Consider the following 16041-nt stretch of genomic DNA (forward strand, 5'->3'; position numbering starts at 1 on the left):
TTATTTAAGGTGTTCAAATATGCCTGGTTAACATAAAGTAAATAGGATCCGTGGACCACCCAGTTGAACCCGGGTGGTTGGCCTTACCTATCACAACTAAGTTAGGACACTTTGGCCAAAGTTTGAATCAGTGAACATCGCTAATTATTATCATTGCTTACAGGAAAGAAAGATAATCGCAATCAAGTTTAGGCGTATAGGCCTTTAAAAATCCTAATAAATCATTACACACATGGATAAAGACTTGTCTAGTCACAATCATGTATAGCCCTAAGGCATATATGTTTGTTCATACTTCATACATAAATAGTGTATTTTAATAATTATCTAGCTTACATCGTTGAAATTGTGACATTTATTTAAGGAACAAATTTCTGGCTTAATTTCAGAATCCCCTAACTTTTTTGCAACTGGCTTGATGAAAAATGCAGGTTGTTTTGGAGGAGAGAGTTGAAGAGTTTCATTTGAAAGCATAAAAGCAACATCTGGCATGGTGGGTCTATCTATTGCTTGGTCTTGTACGCATAAGAGACCGATATGAATGCATCTCAATACTTCAGATGGAGGGCATGACTCATCTAGTATTATTGGGTCTGTTAGTTCTAAACCCTTACCTTCATTCCATAATTGCCACACCTGATACAAGTCAAGTTGTACAAACAATGTTAACTATTATGTTCAAAATTTAATGAATAACTTTAGAGTTAACTGAGAAACTTAAATATCCTATAAGGTTAAGTAGGTAGTCAGAGTGATAGTGATTATTATTTTTCTTGCCGCTCACAATTTCTAATAGTAAGACTCCAAAACTGAATACATCAGTTTTTATTGAAACGATACCACTCATGGCATACTCCGGAGACATATAACCGCTGAAATATTAATTGACCACTAAAGTTTAGTGTATGAACAAGCATTTATAAACGCAAACACACACAAATTTAACTAGCTTATAACCCCTACACACGTATGGTTGCAATATATATACAATATTTGTCCTTAATAAGTAATAGATTGTTCACATTTATAATATTACATAAAAGCATAATAAATTCGAATGAAGCCTTATTATTTTTTTTAATTTTAGATACATAAATTTGAACGTAAACATGCAACACAATTATAGTATTATTGGAAAGATAATATTGTGCATGAAATTGGACAGTATTTAAAATTTGTAGCTACTTAGCATCAAAGAATAGGACAACTAGAATGACATTTTGGCACAAAATTGGAGTGCAATTAGAATCTAATTTATAGTATTGATTGAACTTCTTATCATCTTCTACTTTTATATATTTATAAGAATAAATTTTCTTGCTTGAAATGTAATAAATACTTACTATGTTCCAACAATTCTATTTGTGTTTTCTTCTGATTTGTTCAATCCAAATATTCTAGCCATGCCAAAATCAGATATTTTTGGATTCATCTCCTCATCAAGCAAAATGTTGCTTGCTTTTAAGTCTTTGTGAATTACTCTTAGTCTTGAATATTTGTGGAGATAAATAAATCCTTGAGCAATGCCTTCGATGATGTAGAAGCGTTTTTTCCAATTTAATATATACTTTTTAGTAGAATCTAACTCAAAGTAGAAAATAATAGCAAACAATTAATGAGTGTTGATTGAATTCATATAAAAGAGAAAAAATATAACTATATAAGCAAATTATCCTAGTAACGACCCTACCAAAGAGGAAGAGGTCTAAGCTTTTGTTGGGCATGAACTCATAGAGCAATATTTTTTCTTCTTCTTCAATGCGAAATCCTAAAAGTCTAACAAGATTAGTATGCTGGAGTTTGGCAATGAGAATAGTTTCATTCTTGAATTCTTCCAATCCTTGCCCTAAACTTCTTGAGAGTCTCTTTATTGCTATTTCTTGCCCATCAGGTAATTTACCCTGAAAGTATATTGCGTTAGTCTTATTTTATTGACATTATTCAAAATCAGTTTCCACTTACATATTTAATTTTCTATCTAGACTTTACCACTTCATTGGGCTGAATTCTAAGAGCCAATTTATTTATTTATTTGAAGGATTGGACTATCTATCTAGGCTAGGTCTAAGTGCAAATTTTGTACCAAAATTTGGTACCAAAAATAAGTAAAGAGAGAGGATTGGGTTAAGTTAAGGTGGTAGATTCAAATGTTATTGATGAGTGAGAGGGAGAGAGAACTAACCTTATAAACTGGTCCAAAACCACCCTCTCCTAATTTTTTTCAGTTGAGAAATTACTTGTAGCAATAGAAATGCTTTCGAGGCTGAAAATTTGCAGCTTGTGGCCATCTTGCCCATCCTTACCTTGTTTCTTCAATTTGTCACGAATAGTGGAAGGAATTGCATTACCTCCAAGTTCTACTATGAGCAATTCTTGTTTCTTTTTTCTCTCCTCTAATTAACATACATGCCAAATATAATTAGAAAAATTATTACTGCTTAATCATCAATAATATATCTAAAGAATCTATAGCAGCAGCATCTATTACCTTCCGCGATGAATTTTTTCAACTTTGCATAGCTTAATAAGCACAACAAAGTGATGATAATTCCTCCCCCTGTCACAATGAGCCATATCCACCACCTCTTTTTGATTGGCTTGTACGTTTCTTCTACATGGTCAGCCACAACAATGACAAACAAATTTTTAATGTTTTACTAGCAATAGTAATTCTATTATTTTTCTTTTTCTTTTCCATTTTCTATGCTTTAAGACGCATATGTGGACTGCTGTACTTTAGAAATCAAAATTTAGACATAAAATACATTACTTTGGCTTTGACCTAGGGCTTCAAATCTTTTAATTTGTTTGTGTGTGTGTGTGTGTGTGTGTTTGTTAGAAGCGAACCACCACCATCAACTAAGTTCTCATCATCATAGGTTTTGCACATCACAAAGCTTTGATTTTGAGTCATCCAGTGAAACCACATACATGGCTTAGCGGGTTGGAGAGTTCCGCACTCATATGCCACTAGGATTGTCGGACTTCCACCACACACGCCTAGACACGCAGTCATGCGATCCAACGTGCCAGCACGTGTCACCCATTCCCTGCAAGCCACATGTCACATCTTTATTGTGCCGCGTTAGCACCATGCATGTTAGCGTCCCCCGTCCACTTTCTTGATATTCTTAAAAATTATGGCACCATTCCTCATACATCCTATCTAGGCACTGGACAACAAAATAAACAAGCTGAGCATAAATTTCGTCACATTCTAGATGCTGTTAGCAGCTTCCACTCTCTCACACTATTGGGGAGAAGATGCTCTGATTGCAGTCTACACCATTAATAGGTGTCCTACACTTATCTTACAAAACCAAACACCATATGAACTTTTGTTTGCCATAACTCTCAATTACAAGCTTCCTAAAGTCTTTGGCTGTGCTTGCTTTATTCCGCTTCAATTGCATGAACACACAAAACTTCAAACCCATTCACAGTAATGTTGCTTTGTTGGGAATGGTATTGAAAAAAAGCGGTAAAGATGTTATGATCCCATTGCCAAACGCCTTGGGCTTTCTTGCCATGTGGTTTTTTTGGGAACACAAGATGTTCGATCTACACATTATCCAACTACACAGATTCTACTTCTATCATTTCTCATGTTGATCCCAATCCAAATCTAGGGCAAATTACAACTTACCTGCCTGTAATTTGATTGAAATTTAAGTTGCCTACTTGTTGTTTGAAATTTGACACTTTACCCACTTAAAGTTTGATTGAAATTTAAATTGCCTACTTATGGTTTAAAATTGCATGATGCAAGTGTTCCACTGGATTCTTTTTTATCTTATTTGATCCTTCTTTTTTTTTTTTCCTTGTGTTTTTGGAGGAGAGAGACATAAAACTGGAACAAAATTACATATTTAGCCTTATTTTTAAGAGAGGTGGGTTACAAAAATCTAACCAAGCTTGTTTTAATAGTAGGTTGAGTTGGATTCAAGTCATAACAATGATAAACCTGCTGAATTTGACCTGACTCAAATATATTTAAATTTTAAATTATATATAAAGAATATATATTTAAAAATATATTTATATAATTAATAATTTTTTATTTAATTTTATTTCCCCTATCCGGCTCTTCCTATATAAAACTCAATTACCTCACAAATCCTAACAATCTTATTTCTCTCTCTACCGCCTCTCACTCCCACTCTCTCACTCCACTCCTATTTGTTTATAACTAAGTTGAAATACTAGTTCATATATATTTTGATTATCAATTTAATTTGATATATTTTGTTTATAACTGAGATGGAATACTAGTTCATATATATTTTATTTGTAAACTCAAGTGGCAAGTGAGATATATATTTTTCTACTCAATTAAATAATAATAGTAATATATATGTATATATATATTAAACTATCCGACTCATGGGTTCAACCTGATCCAATTTGAATCATGTGGGTTGTGATGGATTGGGTTAAACACTTGTAATGGGTTGGGTTGGGTTGAAAAAATTCCCCTCAACCCAACCCATGTGTGTTACACTCCTACTTTTTGAGATTCTCTTCTCTTTGTTATTGGTTCGTTTTTCTTCATCTAATCATTTACCATGCATTAAGATGCATAGGCTACTTTGTGCTTTAGAAATCAAAATAAGGAAGAAAAAATTCATCTTAAGCGTTATTAAGATTAAAGTGAATTACAAGCTCTGTTTGTTTATATAGCTAGTAAGTTAATAACAGAGTTGGACAGAAAATAATAACAAACTATCAACGGTTATAACGACCTACATGACTCCACTAAAAGATTATTCCTATGCTACCTGCCGTTTGTATTTAAATTTACAAAACGACATGTCATATAAGTTCTCTTAATAAGCGTTGACATATTGAGCCTTTAGATCTTCTGAGATTCTCTTCCCTTTGTATATATATATATTTTAAGCTAGGACTAGGACTCTATGTTTGTTATTATATTACGATACCTTTTGTTTTAATTTATTCCGCAAATATGGATGATTCTCAAGCCTCTCGAGATAAAACTTACGGCAATTGATCTACTAGTTAAAAACTCAATAGAGTTGATTCTATCTGTTTTCTACAAAGGTCTTCAGTAAGCATCTAGATTATCAAACATACACATCAATTCAAAGTCATGCATATATCGTATGTCCTTAGCACATGTTCTACATCAATTATAAGCAATATATGTGATAAATTCAGCGTTAAGTAGTCTTACCTTTATATTCAAGGAAGTACACTTTAGATGCATTTTCAGACATCTGAAAATTTGGCACCGTGGTCCAAATCTTACAGCCGGTGCCATCCTTCATTGATGGTGCAAAGGCAACACAAGAACAAATTTTCAAGCATTTGTCCTGACAATCCACATGGGTCAGGTTGTCATCCGCATGAAACTCGAATCCATCATTATCGACAAAGTAACCTGAACGTTCAGCAAATGTAATATCTTGGCCCCGGCACTCCGGAAGCTCTTGCTTCACACATCCTTCATTTGAAGCAGGGGAAGAAGTATTGCATTGAACAATCAACCTTTCACCTAAATAAAGCTTTCCCAAGTAATCTATTCTTAACCGTGGGAAAGTTTTGATTTCTTTATTAGCTGAATAGCTGAAGTATGTTTCATTCTCATTCGATATCTTTGAAAAGGCGTAAAAGGAACCTCTTTGATCTTGTAAAGTGAAACCATTTATTGGCTTGTGCTGGTAACCCTCATCTTGCGAAAACCCACCTGTCCAATACCCGTCCTCGTGCTGCATGATGTTGAACTCATTTCCAAGTATAGTCCACGTTCATGCCAAAAGTAAAGGCCCCTGTGTCAGGTACCACATCACTTCTCCATGATTTTAGAGACCAAGCTTGTTCACTTTTTCTGCTGAATCCCAATTTCATTCCTGGCAGAAGTGTATCAGTGGGATAATCAAAGCTTTGCCACAATTCCCTCTTCACAGTTCCATCTGAATTCAGTTCATGAAGTACGAAGTTACCAGTATCAAGTAGAACAGCACTACAATTACTGGCTTCCTGTCCTGTATTTAGTGAAATAGAAGGACCCACTTTGCTGTTTGAAATTTTCTAGCTCCCATAGTCATCAATAATAAGACTTACAGAATTGCCAAACAGAGGAGCATTTGGATTGGCAACCCACGCTACATTCGTGAGGGAGTCACCATTGTACCATATTCCTAAGTAGGAATTGTTACTTGTAAGGTTGAAGAATCCTAATCTAAACTTTCCATCGGCTGAAACTAATTCATCTCCATCTTTGAGCTCCTGTCGTTGCACTAATGTGTTTCGCTGCTCAGAAGAAGATAGACCCAGGAAGAGTAGCAGACATAAAAAATTGGGGATAAATTTTCGTGCTATGCTTGCCATGAAAGACAGCCTCTGATTCTTTCTGGTAATTAGCTATGGTCAGAAATGTGTTTGTTCACTGAGTACACAGTGACGGTAATTAAAGAGACAGTTTGGAAGGCTTTAATTACGAAAGAAACGTACTTTGGTTCATATTCTACTAACAAAAAATGGTAAGGTCATAGTCCAGGTACTAATCAGCCGCCTATTGATTGAAATTTTCAACTTATTAAAGGATTGGTTCAACTGAAGGGCTCACTCAAGCACTAGAGAGATCTCTCAAATTTTACAAAAGTTTATTTTACCTATGTTCCAAATTGTTAGTCCTATTTAGAAAACTTAATTTTTTTGAAGGGAACATTAAAATTATGGGAAATAGTTTGTGTTTAATAAACATGACTTTCAACTTTAAGTCACGATTCCAATTGCTTTTGAGCAAGTTTGTAAAACCCTGTAGAACAATTTGGGCATAATAACTAACGAACACTAATTTTTAATAAATTAGGGTGGGGATCTGGGGAAGCATAGGACCAAAGATTATTTTTTATATAGAAAGAGTAATCATGGGACTACGTGTACCTAATTATTAGTATTTTTTTATTTTCTAAATAAAATTTCACCTTCAATTTCTTTGATTCTTTATATAAAATTTCATATATATACTCCTATATAGGATCCATGTTCACACTTTCACCCTTTAAAGTTTAGGAGTGTTTGCATTTTATACTCCCAAATTAAAAAACTTAAGGTGTCAAATTCAAGCACCCAAAAACTTTGGGGAGTAAAATCAAAGCACCTCTAAAATTTAAGGGATAAAATTTAAATTCTAAAACGTTAGGGAATAAAATCAAAACACTCTCAGACTTAAGAGTAAAATTCAAATACTAAAATTTAAGGATATAAAATCCAAACACCACAAACTTTTAAAGGTGTAATTTGCTAGTGCGGGTCCAAAACAGGGAAAATGTTCAATTGGGCTTGTTGCTCCCTATTTTCAACTGGTGTCTTGACCATTATGAGGAACCTTGATCCAATTATTCAAATTTCAGAGTGGAATGAGTTATATTTCTTGAAATAATATGAAATTAAATAAATAAATAAAAGGAACAAAGTGGACCATAGTAATCAATACAGTATTTCATCAATGACTGACAAGTCTATACCCCTAAACCACGTAATTTGGAATATCCAATTGACAAATAAGAATAATTCCAGAGGAGGACTACATTGCCAATCAACATCAAAATATCAGTTCTGCTTCGTAATATATGATCCTTTATCCACTACCTAATCCAGTTATATTTCTAAAGATGATTCATAATCTTTATAATATCATTGATTAGGTTTTTTAGATTAAGTCTCGGGGCTAATGAAGAACATTGGCAAGGTCTCTTTAGGGTGTTATATCATATATAATCCGAGAGACTGTTTTCTATAATATATATATATATATATATATATATATATATATATATATATTTATATTTTAATCTATTCAGTTTATTTGATTTATGTACCAAATTTTAAAGTTAATGTAAAAATAACAATATAAGTTTAGGCATATGCACTTAACAATATAATAATAATGTCAGTTCGGTAATATTGTAAGTTGAACAATTGTTAATAAATAATAGACAATGGATTGGGAAATTAGGATTATAATTTAATTGTAATTTGTATCTTTTATCATCAAATTGATTTTTTTTCTTTCTGATTTAAGCATTTGATTTTGTGCTTTAGCTTACGCTTGAGTGCAATGAGCTTGATACCAAGATTGTGTTTGAGTTCCAACTCAAGAGCTTGATTTTTAAGCTCAATATAAAGCTTGAGCTCAACTTAAGTAATGAATCAAATCTTGTCAAGTCAAGTTTAAACTTTTGGGTTTTTTAATAAGATTGAGTTCAAATATTGTCTGTAGGCTTGACTTGAGTTTGAATCGATTTTGAACAAATGTTTTATTATTGTTGAGTCAAGTTCAGCAATTCACTACTTGTCAATACTCAATTACAACCTCAGTTATGACTTATTAACTAATGATCAAGATTACATATCCATTACTGCATCTATTATATCGAACTAGTTGTATACCCGCGCGATGCGCGGGAAATTTTGACATTTTTTTTAACTGATAAGTGAAAGAAGAAATAAATACGTGAAGCTTATAAGTATTAGTCTTAAACTCAAAATTATATAATTATTTTTCTAATCGAGTATGATTGGATATAATGTATTATATATTTTGTAAGTTAAGTGGTCAATAACTTTTAACTTGAATTATGAAAAGTTTGCTATAAACTCCATTTATAAACAGTTTGCTTTTAAGACAACTGTTTATAAATGTCCATTTTTAAAACCTGAATTGTTGTAGGAAAGAGAAATGACACCATGATTTGAACATGATTTAGTTTGCAATTGATCATACATTTTATGCTTTTGTAAAAAAAATTATGTAAATATCTAGATCATGCATATGTTCATATGCTAAATCTTGTTTGAAACCAATATTTGTTTTTGTAATATCATGGAATGATGAAGAATCTCTATGTTATGCTGAGGTACTACTTGTAATATCATCTTAATTTCTAAAAATTCGCATAATTGGAATATCATATATGCAATAGGGAAATAAAAACTCTTAGAAGGTTGATTTCCCCTGAAAATTTGTAACTATATGCCAAATTCCCTTCTCATTAAGAAGTTTGAGGGAAAAAGTAAAAAACAATGACTTCTTATGAGCAGAAAAATTAATACTTTTTACTCATTGCCAATTGAACTTTAGTTACATGGGCATTGATTGATTCTAAGAAAGTCATTGTTCTTCCAAATCAACTTTACTACTCCTGTTCTCCGAAGGTTCATGCAGTAGCTTTGGAACTGTCTATCTTTTCAAGGTCTATGGCTTTCACCCAAAGCAGAACATATAAACCAATGATTTTAGAAAAATAACCTATCAACTTAGCAAAGCTGAAGCCAAACACTTTTTTTTTTTTTTTAAATTACATAAAAGGCAAATTGTTACATTGACTATGCATAGAGAGTTGAACATTGTTGAGAAGAGGGGGACCTCTTTGTAATGCACCAAGCTTGATAAAAAAAGAGTTAACGGCATATCCAATTCAGCTTTCGCAAGAAAATTTTTAAGTAATCAAAATGTGTACATTACAATGAGTCATTAGAAAACATCCAAGTAAGGCCATGAAAAACTGATTACTGACTTCCCATCAAAATGCCTAAGGGAAAAAAAAAAACACCAAAATTCAATACTTAAATGCAGATACAATTCTCTTGAGTCATACCCCGATAGTATTGCAGCAATGATTGGTTTGCTAACGCTAAAGATCATCCCTATTATTTTGGCAAAACTTCTTGAGCTTCATATATTGACCTTATCCATTCTAATCAATTTAAATACTTTTAGAATATTTAAAATTTAGTAGAATATAAAGAGAGAGAGAGAGAGAAGAAATATGCATTACATTGACATTTTACAAAATAGATCAACATTCTATTTTATTTATCTATGTTATTTTTATCACATTTTTTAATATTCCAAGAGTATCAAGAATTGAACAATAAAATATCAAGCTGCGAGCCTTGTCCAAAAATGATAATTTATTTTTGAAAGACCCATTACACTGGTTCACTTTAGCAGCGAGCTATAACAGATTTTTGTAACATGCAAATCAAACATTTAAACTTTTGCATAATGGGAGAAAATGCAATTTGCACCAAACAAACTGAAGATGAATGAGGGAAAACAGAAAAGGAAAAACTCACCTCAAAGAGACATTCCAACCCTGCTTGTACTTTGGCAACTTCTGCGGAGGTGGAAGGAGAATTGAAAATCTATATATAAATATAAAAAACCAAATTAATGGGTTTTAGTTCTGAAGAGGCGGCCATTGAAGTATTTGATAAAAGGAGGAAAAGTCCAAACAAAGAGAGTTAAAGGAAGGCCAAAACAACGAATTTGATTTAATGGGTAAGTAAATAACGGAGAAATGTTAACCATTTTGTGTTTTAATGGGACATATGAGGAGTCTTGTGAGTTGGATGAATAATATGACACTTCAATAGAATAAATAGAAAGTAGAAGTAGTAAATGAGGAAGGAGGGTTTATTGGAAATATTAAAGAGGGAAGTCATAGATTTCTAAGTGCATTAAATAATTATAATAATTAAAGCAAATTTGGGGGAAAAAAGGAGAAGAAAAAGAAAGAGACAAAAGCTAAATGCAAATTACTAATGGCATTCACTAATTAGTTACATGTTGCATCAATACAATTTTCCATAAACATTACATCTATCCTTGGCTTCAGAAATTGTAGATGACTTCAATAAAGAAAAAAGGAAGCATCAACTCACTTGAAGTTATATAGGGGCAGCGCTAATTGTCATTGAACCAAAAAAATTGTAGTTACATGCTCCATCAATACAATTTTCGATTAACATAACATTTATTCTTGGCTCCACAAATTGCAAATGACTCCAATAAAACAAAAAAAGAAGCACCAGTTCAATTGAAGTTAAATAAAGACATCACTATTTGTCACGAAGTAAAACAAAAGAAAAAATGTGTTGAACTTTGGAAGAACTGGCTGCATATGCTACTTGTGATTCTCTTTCAATGTTTTAGAGCATTAAGCTCCACCACAAGAGATTTATTTGTATAGAAACAAAAGAAGACGGATCAAATGAGAATTTCAAAATAAAATACTTACTGGAAAAATAAACACTTGGAAAATATAGTCATTTGTTCTTACTGACATAATCCTTATAGAAAAATAAACAAAAGAAATGGTTTAATAGAACCTAAATATTATCACCCAAGACAAACCCTATAGTTAAGGCTGAAAGTTCAAAAACGTGTAAAAACACCTTTGAACGTTTAGACCCCCAAAATAAAACTTAATCAATTCAAGCAATATGTCAAACAACAAGTGTGCGGAAACTTAACATATGCTATCATACGAAATTGATTAAAAACTATCTAAGCCATAACAGAATAAAATCCACAGCAGATAAATAAAAGGCAAAGATAGAGAGGAAGGAAGATGCAAACACAAAGACAACACGCGATGTGTTATCGAAGAGGAAACCGAAGCCCTCGGCGAAAAACCTCTCCGCCGCCCTCCAAGCAGTAATCAATCCACTAGAAAATATAGTTGGGATACAAGGACAACAATAGACCCTCCAAGCCTAATCTACCCAGTGCACCTAAGCCCTCCAAGCTTCTTGCTCCAACGAGGTTGCGTCGAACCTTTTTCTTTTCTAGCTTCCCGGATTCCTCTACTAGACCGTAGCATCAACCAATGAAGATTGGCTCCTTCCTAACTGCTTCCCAGAAATCCAAACAACTGTCTCACAGTGATGATGATGGTGAGAACCAGGTTTGGTATAATGCCTCTCAAGGATTTGACAATGGAGAGGAAGAGAGTTGAGGAATTTGAAGAGATTCTAAGGTAGAGATTGTGGGTGAAAAAATCTGGTTTTTCTTTAGGGTTTCTCTCTCAAAATTCTCTCTGGAAGCTCTCTTTCAATCGTGGGTAATAGGGGTATTTATACTGGAGTGGAGAGGAATGTGAAACGTCAGGTTTTTACAAAACAGGGGTGGCTCGCGGCTTGACTAAGTCGCGAGATCCAGTCGCGAGATAACCGTATAGCCAGTTGTCCTGTTTTGTCCTGTAGTGCTCCAGTTAGCATGACTGTTCATCTTCCAGCATGCTTGGCACGTGTGCTACTTCTGGCGGCTTGCAGCCGCGAGTCACCCGCGAGTCCCAGCCGCGACACTCTGTTTTCTTGCACACTCTTGAGCAAACTTCACTCTATCTCACTCACTACCCTTACATCAAACCCACCTAAATACAGGGTTACTAAATGCTGAATTACAAGCAAATTTGGCACGGAATAAAGCCAATTAGATGGTTGAATAAATTCAACCTTACAAAGGCCAAATGAGTTCATAGCAAAATGATCAAATGAATGGGAAAGAGTGGAGACAGAAATAGCAAATGACAAGAGGTTAGAAGAGATTGTGTAGCAGTTCAGGCATGCTAAAATATAGGTTGAAGAGAGTAAGCTAATGTGGCACTTAATAGGAAAGTCTTACTGGCTAAAAGAATGTAGCAAGTCTTTCAATTCTATGCGCCACTTGGAAAAGCCTGGTTTTTAAAGGCAAAATTGAAGATATTGAATTGCTATAGATACAACAGAAATTTACTGAAAGCCAAAAGCACTTTTGCTAGCTTTAGGAACTAATATATCCTCTTGCAACAAACCTTGCATACGACCTAAGCTGCATAAAAGAGGCATAGAGTATTACAGCATCAGTAGTACCTTTTTAAATGTAAAGGAAGAGCAAGTCAAACAAAGGAGCTTGACTGTCCTACACAGATTACACTTGTAAAGCAATACCAAACCAAAAGTTTTAATAACACAGTTTTATAGCCATTATGCCTGAAAAAGAAATCATTAATAACAATCATTAGTGAAACTAAATATAACAATCATTGCAATATATTGTCTTTTTCTTCAAAGTAAAATACAATCATCATATCCATATCGCTCTTAATTTTTGTCATCCTTAGCATTAATGCACACACTTTACATTTGTCACATGTATTCTTAGGTTGAAGGACATGACTCTTAAATATTCCCATTTAGGAAGTTATTTTCTGCTTAAAATAAATATTATTGGATAATATGGGGTGTCACTTTAGAGGCTTCTAAAGAAACTTGAATATAATTATTAACCCTAAGCACATCTCATTTCATAGACTTAAGATAATTTGCTTCCATCTACATGGTAAAAGTCTACAATAAGCAAGACATATATAATATGTGCAGATTATGGTAATTGTTTTAAAAATTCACTTCTAAATTATCCTTAACCGTCAATAGTTAAAAACAAAGTATATCTTTAAAGAAATAACCGCTTTTTTATCCAAAGGTAAGTTAATTTGTTTCCACCTGTGTCAATTAGAGGCTGATACATCATACAACCAACATCAGCATGAGCAAAAATGAAGAAAACCCAATGAACGCAAGCTATGTATCTGTAATTGTAAGTTCTTTCAATCAACTTTTCACAAATTTAATTGTTTCTAGTCCCAAACAAAATACTGAAGAAACGAAAATAAATTATAAATTCATCAAGATAGAAATATAATTAATCAATTTTCTTTCAAGCATTTTATCAAACATTATGGATTCAAAATAAAATATATACCTACACTTGGGCTCTTTGCAATTCGAATCCACTACAAAAGTTTCACCACCACTGGCACTTTGATCCAATCCACATAGATACATGGGTCTACGCTGTGATTGCATGTGACATGAAAGAGCTCAATCCTTTAGTTAAGCTTCTTCCTCATAGATCTTTCTACATGCCCAACAAAAGCAAATTATTCAATCAACCCAGTCTTAGCCTTAGGATCCAAATAGTATCAAATTTGACAATTTCCCTTAATCACGTCCCCATGTAACATATTTAAACCACTAACGTAAAGACCCAGTTATAAATTATAAAAATGGTGTGGGTCAGAAAATATCTCAACCAATGGAAACCTAAAAATGTTAGAGCATCAATTCACAGCAACGTAGCAACAGGAAAAAAAATGTAATTTATTATAGGCAACAAAACACCAATCGGTGGGAAAAATTTATTTGAAACGGTTTGGTTAAATAAAAGTAGATAATGTTAAAGAAGATGGATATAGATATAGATTATATTTAAGAAAGAAAAAAATTAACCCAAAACATAAATCTAACCCAAAAACCTAAATCAAAACCAACCCAACCAAAATACCCAAAACTAACTCATAAGTTCATAACCGAATTGAATGGAAAAAAAAACATGGCAGATTTCAGAAAACAAAAACAATATTTGAAGAGGGAAAAAAGTTTACATACCTTCAAAATATGCTGTTGCAGAGACGAACTCGGCCAGAGAACGAACTGGGAATCAAAGTCACCGTTGAGGCTGTGATTGAATGGAGCCGAAGATGGATGGTGCTGGACCAAAAACGTAACCCTAAACCAAAATCAAGTCCTTCAAAAGCCTAAATCATATTTAAAATTGAAAAAAAAAAAATTTTGATAGAGAATCCAGAAACCCAAAGCAAAAACGAATCAAATCTAAACCTATCCAACAAAAAAACTCAATCAAAAAGTAACATTTCATACCCAAATCTAAAAAATGGAAAAAAAGCAATGTATGGTGCCCAATCGATGCAGTGTTAACCGTTCTGCCTCTTTCTCTGTTTCTTTTTCCGTGTCCCAGGCCTCATCCTCTCTCTATTTCATCGCCTCTCTCTTTCTCGGCCTCTCTCTGTTTCATCGCTCTTCTCTCTATCTCTGTCTCTCTATTCCTCACTCTTTTCTCTTGATCACTCTCTCCTTTCTCCCTGTAGCAATCTTTGTTGTATTTTTTTTTTTAAGCGCTTAGTACCCTTTTATACCAAGACGGTTCGAAACAGTGTTTTAACGCAGAGGAATAACGGGTTTTAATTTCAGTTTTTAAGAAGAGAATTGGGTTTTGTTTTGCGGTAAACAGTATTTTGGGTCTGCAAAAAAGTTTTTGAAGGTTTTTGATTTCATCGCCTCTCTCTTTCTCTGTTACTCTCCGTGTCCGCATCGCTCCTATCTATTTCTATTTTGGTGCACATCTAATTTCAACCGGTTAATTTTTTGATATTTATAATGAGAAGCTTTTAAACGGTGCATAGCATTGCCAAACAATATAATGTATCGCTTTTTAAAGTTACACATGTCTGAATTTTAGGTAGGGACTTTTCCTATTTGTCATTACCTCCTTAATTCTAGGAACTCATTTTCTCTCAGCTTCTGCTTTTATATATATATATAGATATAGATATAGATATAGATATGTCTAGTTAACTAAGCTAGGACCCTTTTACAAGAAAGATAAACAAAATTAGGCTTAGGTGTGTACTAGTTATTACCAATTCTAATAAAAATCATAAAACACAAGGATACACTACGTATTTCACGAACAATGCTGTTTTGCTGAATATTTTGCAAAAAAGTGCTATTTCACCATTTTGCCCTAGACTCACCATCTCACACGGCACATTGAATGGCTCAACACTCTATCACTGGGGCCGCATATATCGTTAGATTAACACCAAACTTAAGAAAGAAAAATACAGTTACTATTCCTTCATTACATAGATAGATACCAGATTTTCTCTTCACCGCCTGGTCTTTGCCTCTGTTTCTCTCTTACTTCGCCAAATTCCACAGAAGTTAGCTGTCCTTGAGAATAATATATATAGTATACACACCCACGCGGAAAAGTGCCTTTAGTCTACACGGCCAAACACGTGAGAACGATACATTTATCGTTCAACAAAGATGTCAATATCTTATGGAAAATGTTAAGGTTGACTGAATGGAGCAATTGGATAAGAAATGAATGGTGTGGAAGGGTGACCTATAGATAGATTTAGAAAATCCCTATTCTCTTTCATATTTATATTTGCTTGGGAAATTTGAAAATTGGGTTCAACATTGGTCATGGTTCGAGCTCTTTTAAATGGCAAATTGGCAATGAAGAATGTTTTAGGCTAAGCAGGCGCATAGGCTATAGAATATAGAATCCCACCTTCCACTCTATAAGCTACTGTGCCTAATTTTTAGCTTTTTGGTCATAGGTTGCCAGTTTTCAGAGCTCACTTTGCAGGTCAG

At 33.5% G+C, this 16041-nt stretch overlaps 1 long non-coding RNA gene and 1 pseudogene across 6 annotated transcripts; both read right to left on the bottom strand.

Moving 5' to 3' along the window:
* Positions 1-327: 327 nt before the first annotated feature.
* LOC115990185 lies at positions 328-6367 on the bottom strand (annotated as a pseudogene).
* A 6281-nt stretch (positions 6368-12648) lies between these two features.
* On the bottom strand, positions 12649-14678 carry LOC115992540. 6 transcript variants are annotated; one of them, XR_004092547.1, is made up of 4 exons: positions 14518-14678; positions 14245-14365; positions 13559-13650; positions 12649-12786 (listed from the first exon to the last, which is right to left on the bottom strand). It is a non-coding gene; the product is annotated as an uncharacterized LOC115992540 (long non-coding RNA). The 6 variants fall into 6 exon arrangements; XR_004092545.1 differs by having other exon boundaries at positions 13559-13710; XR_004092548.1 differs by having other exon boundaries at positions 13563-13714.
* Between the last annotated feature and the right edge of the window lie 1363 nt (positions 14679-16041).

The sequence above is a fragment of the Quercus lobata genome, chromosome 5, assembly GCF_001633185.2.
Source record: "Quercus lobata isolate SW786 chromosome 5, ValleyOak3.0 Primary Assembly, whole genome shotgun sequence".
NCBI classification, from domain to species: domain Eukaryota; kingdom Viridiplantae; phylum Streptophyta; class Magnoliopsida; order Fagales; family Fagaceae; genus Quercus; species Quercus lobata.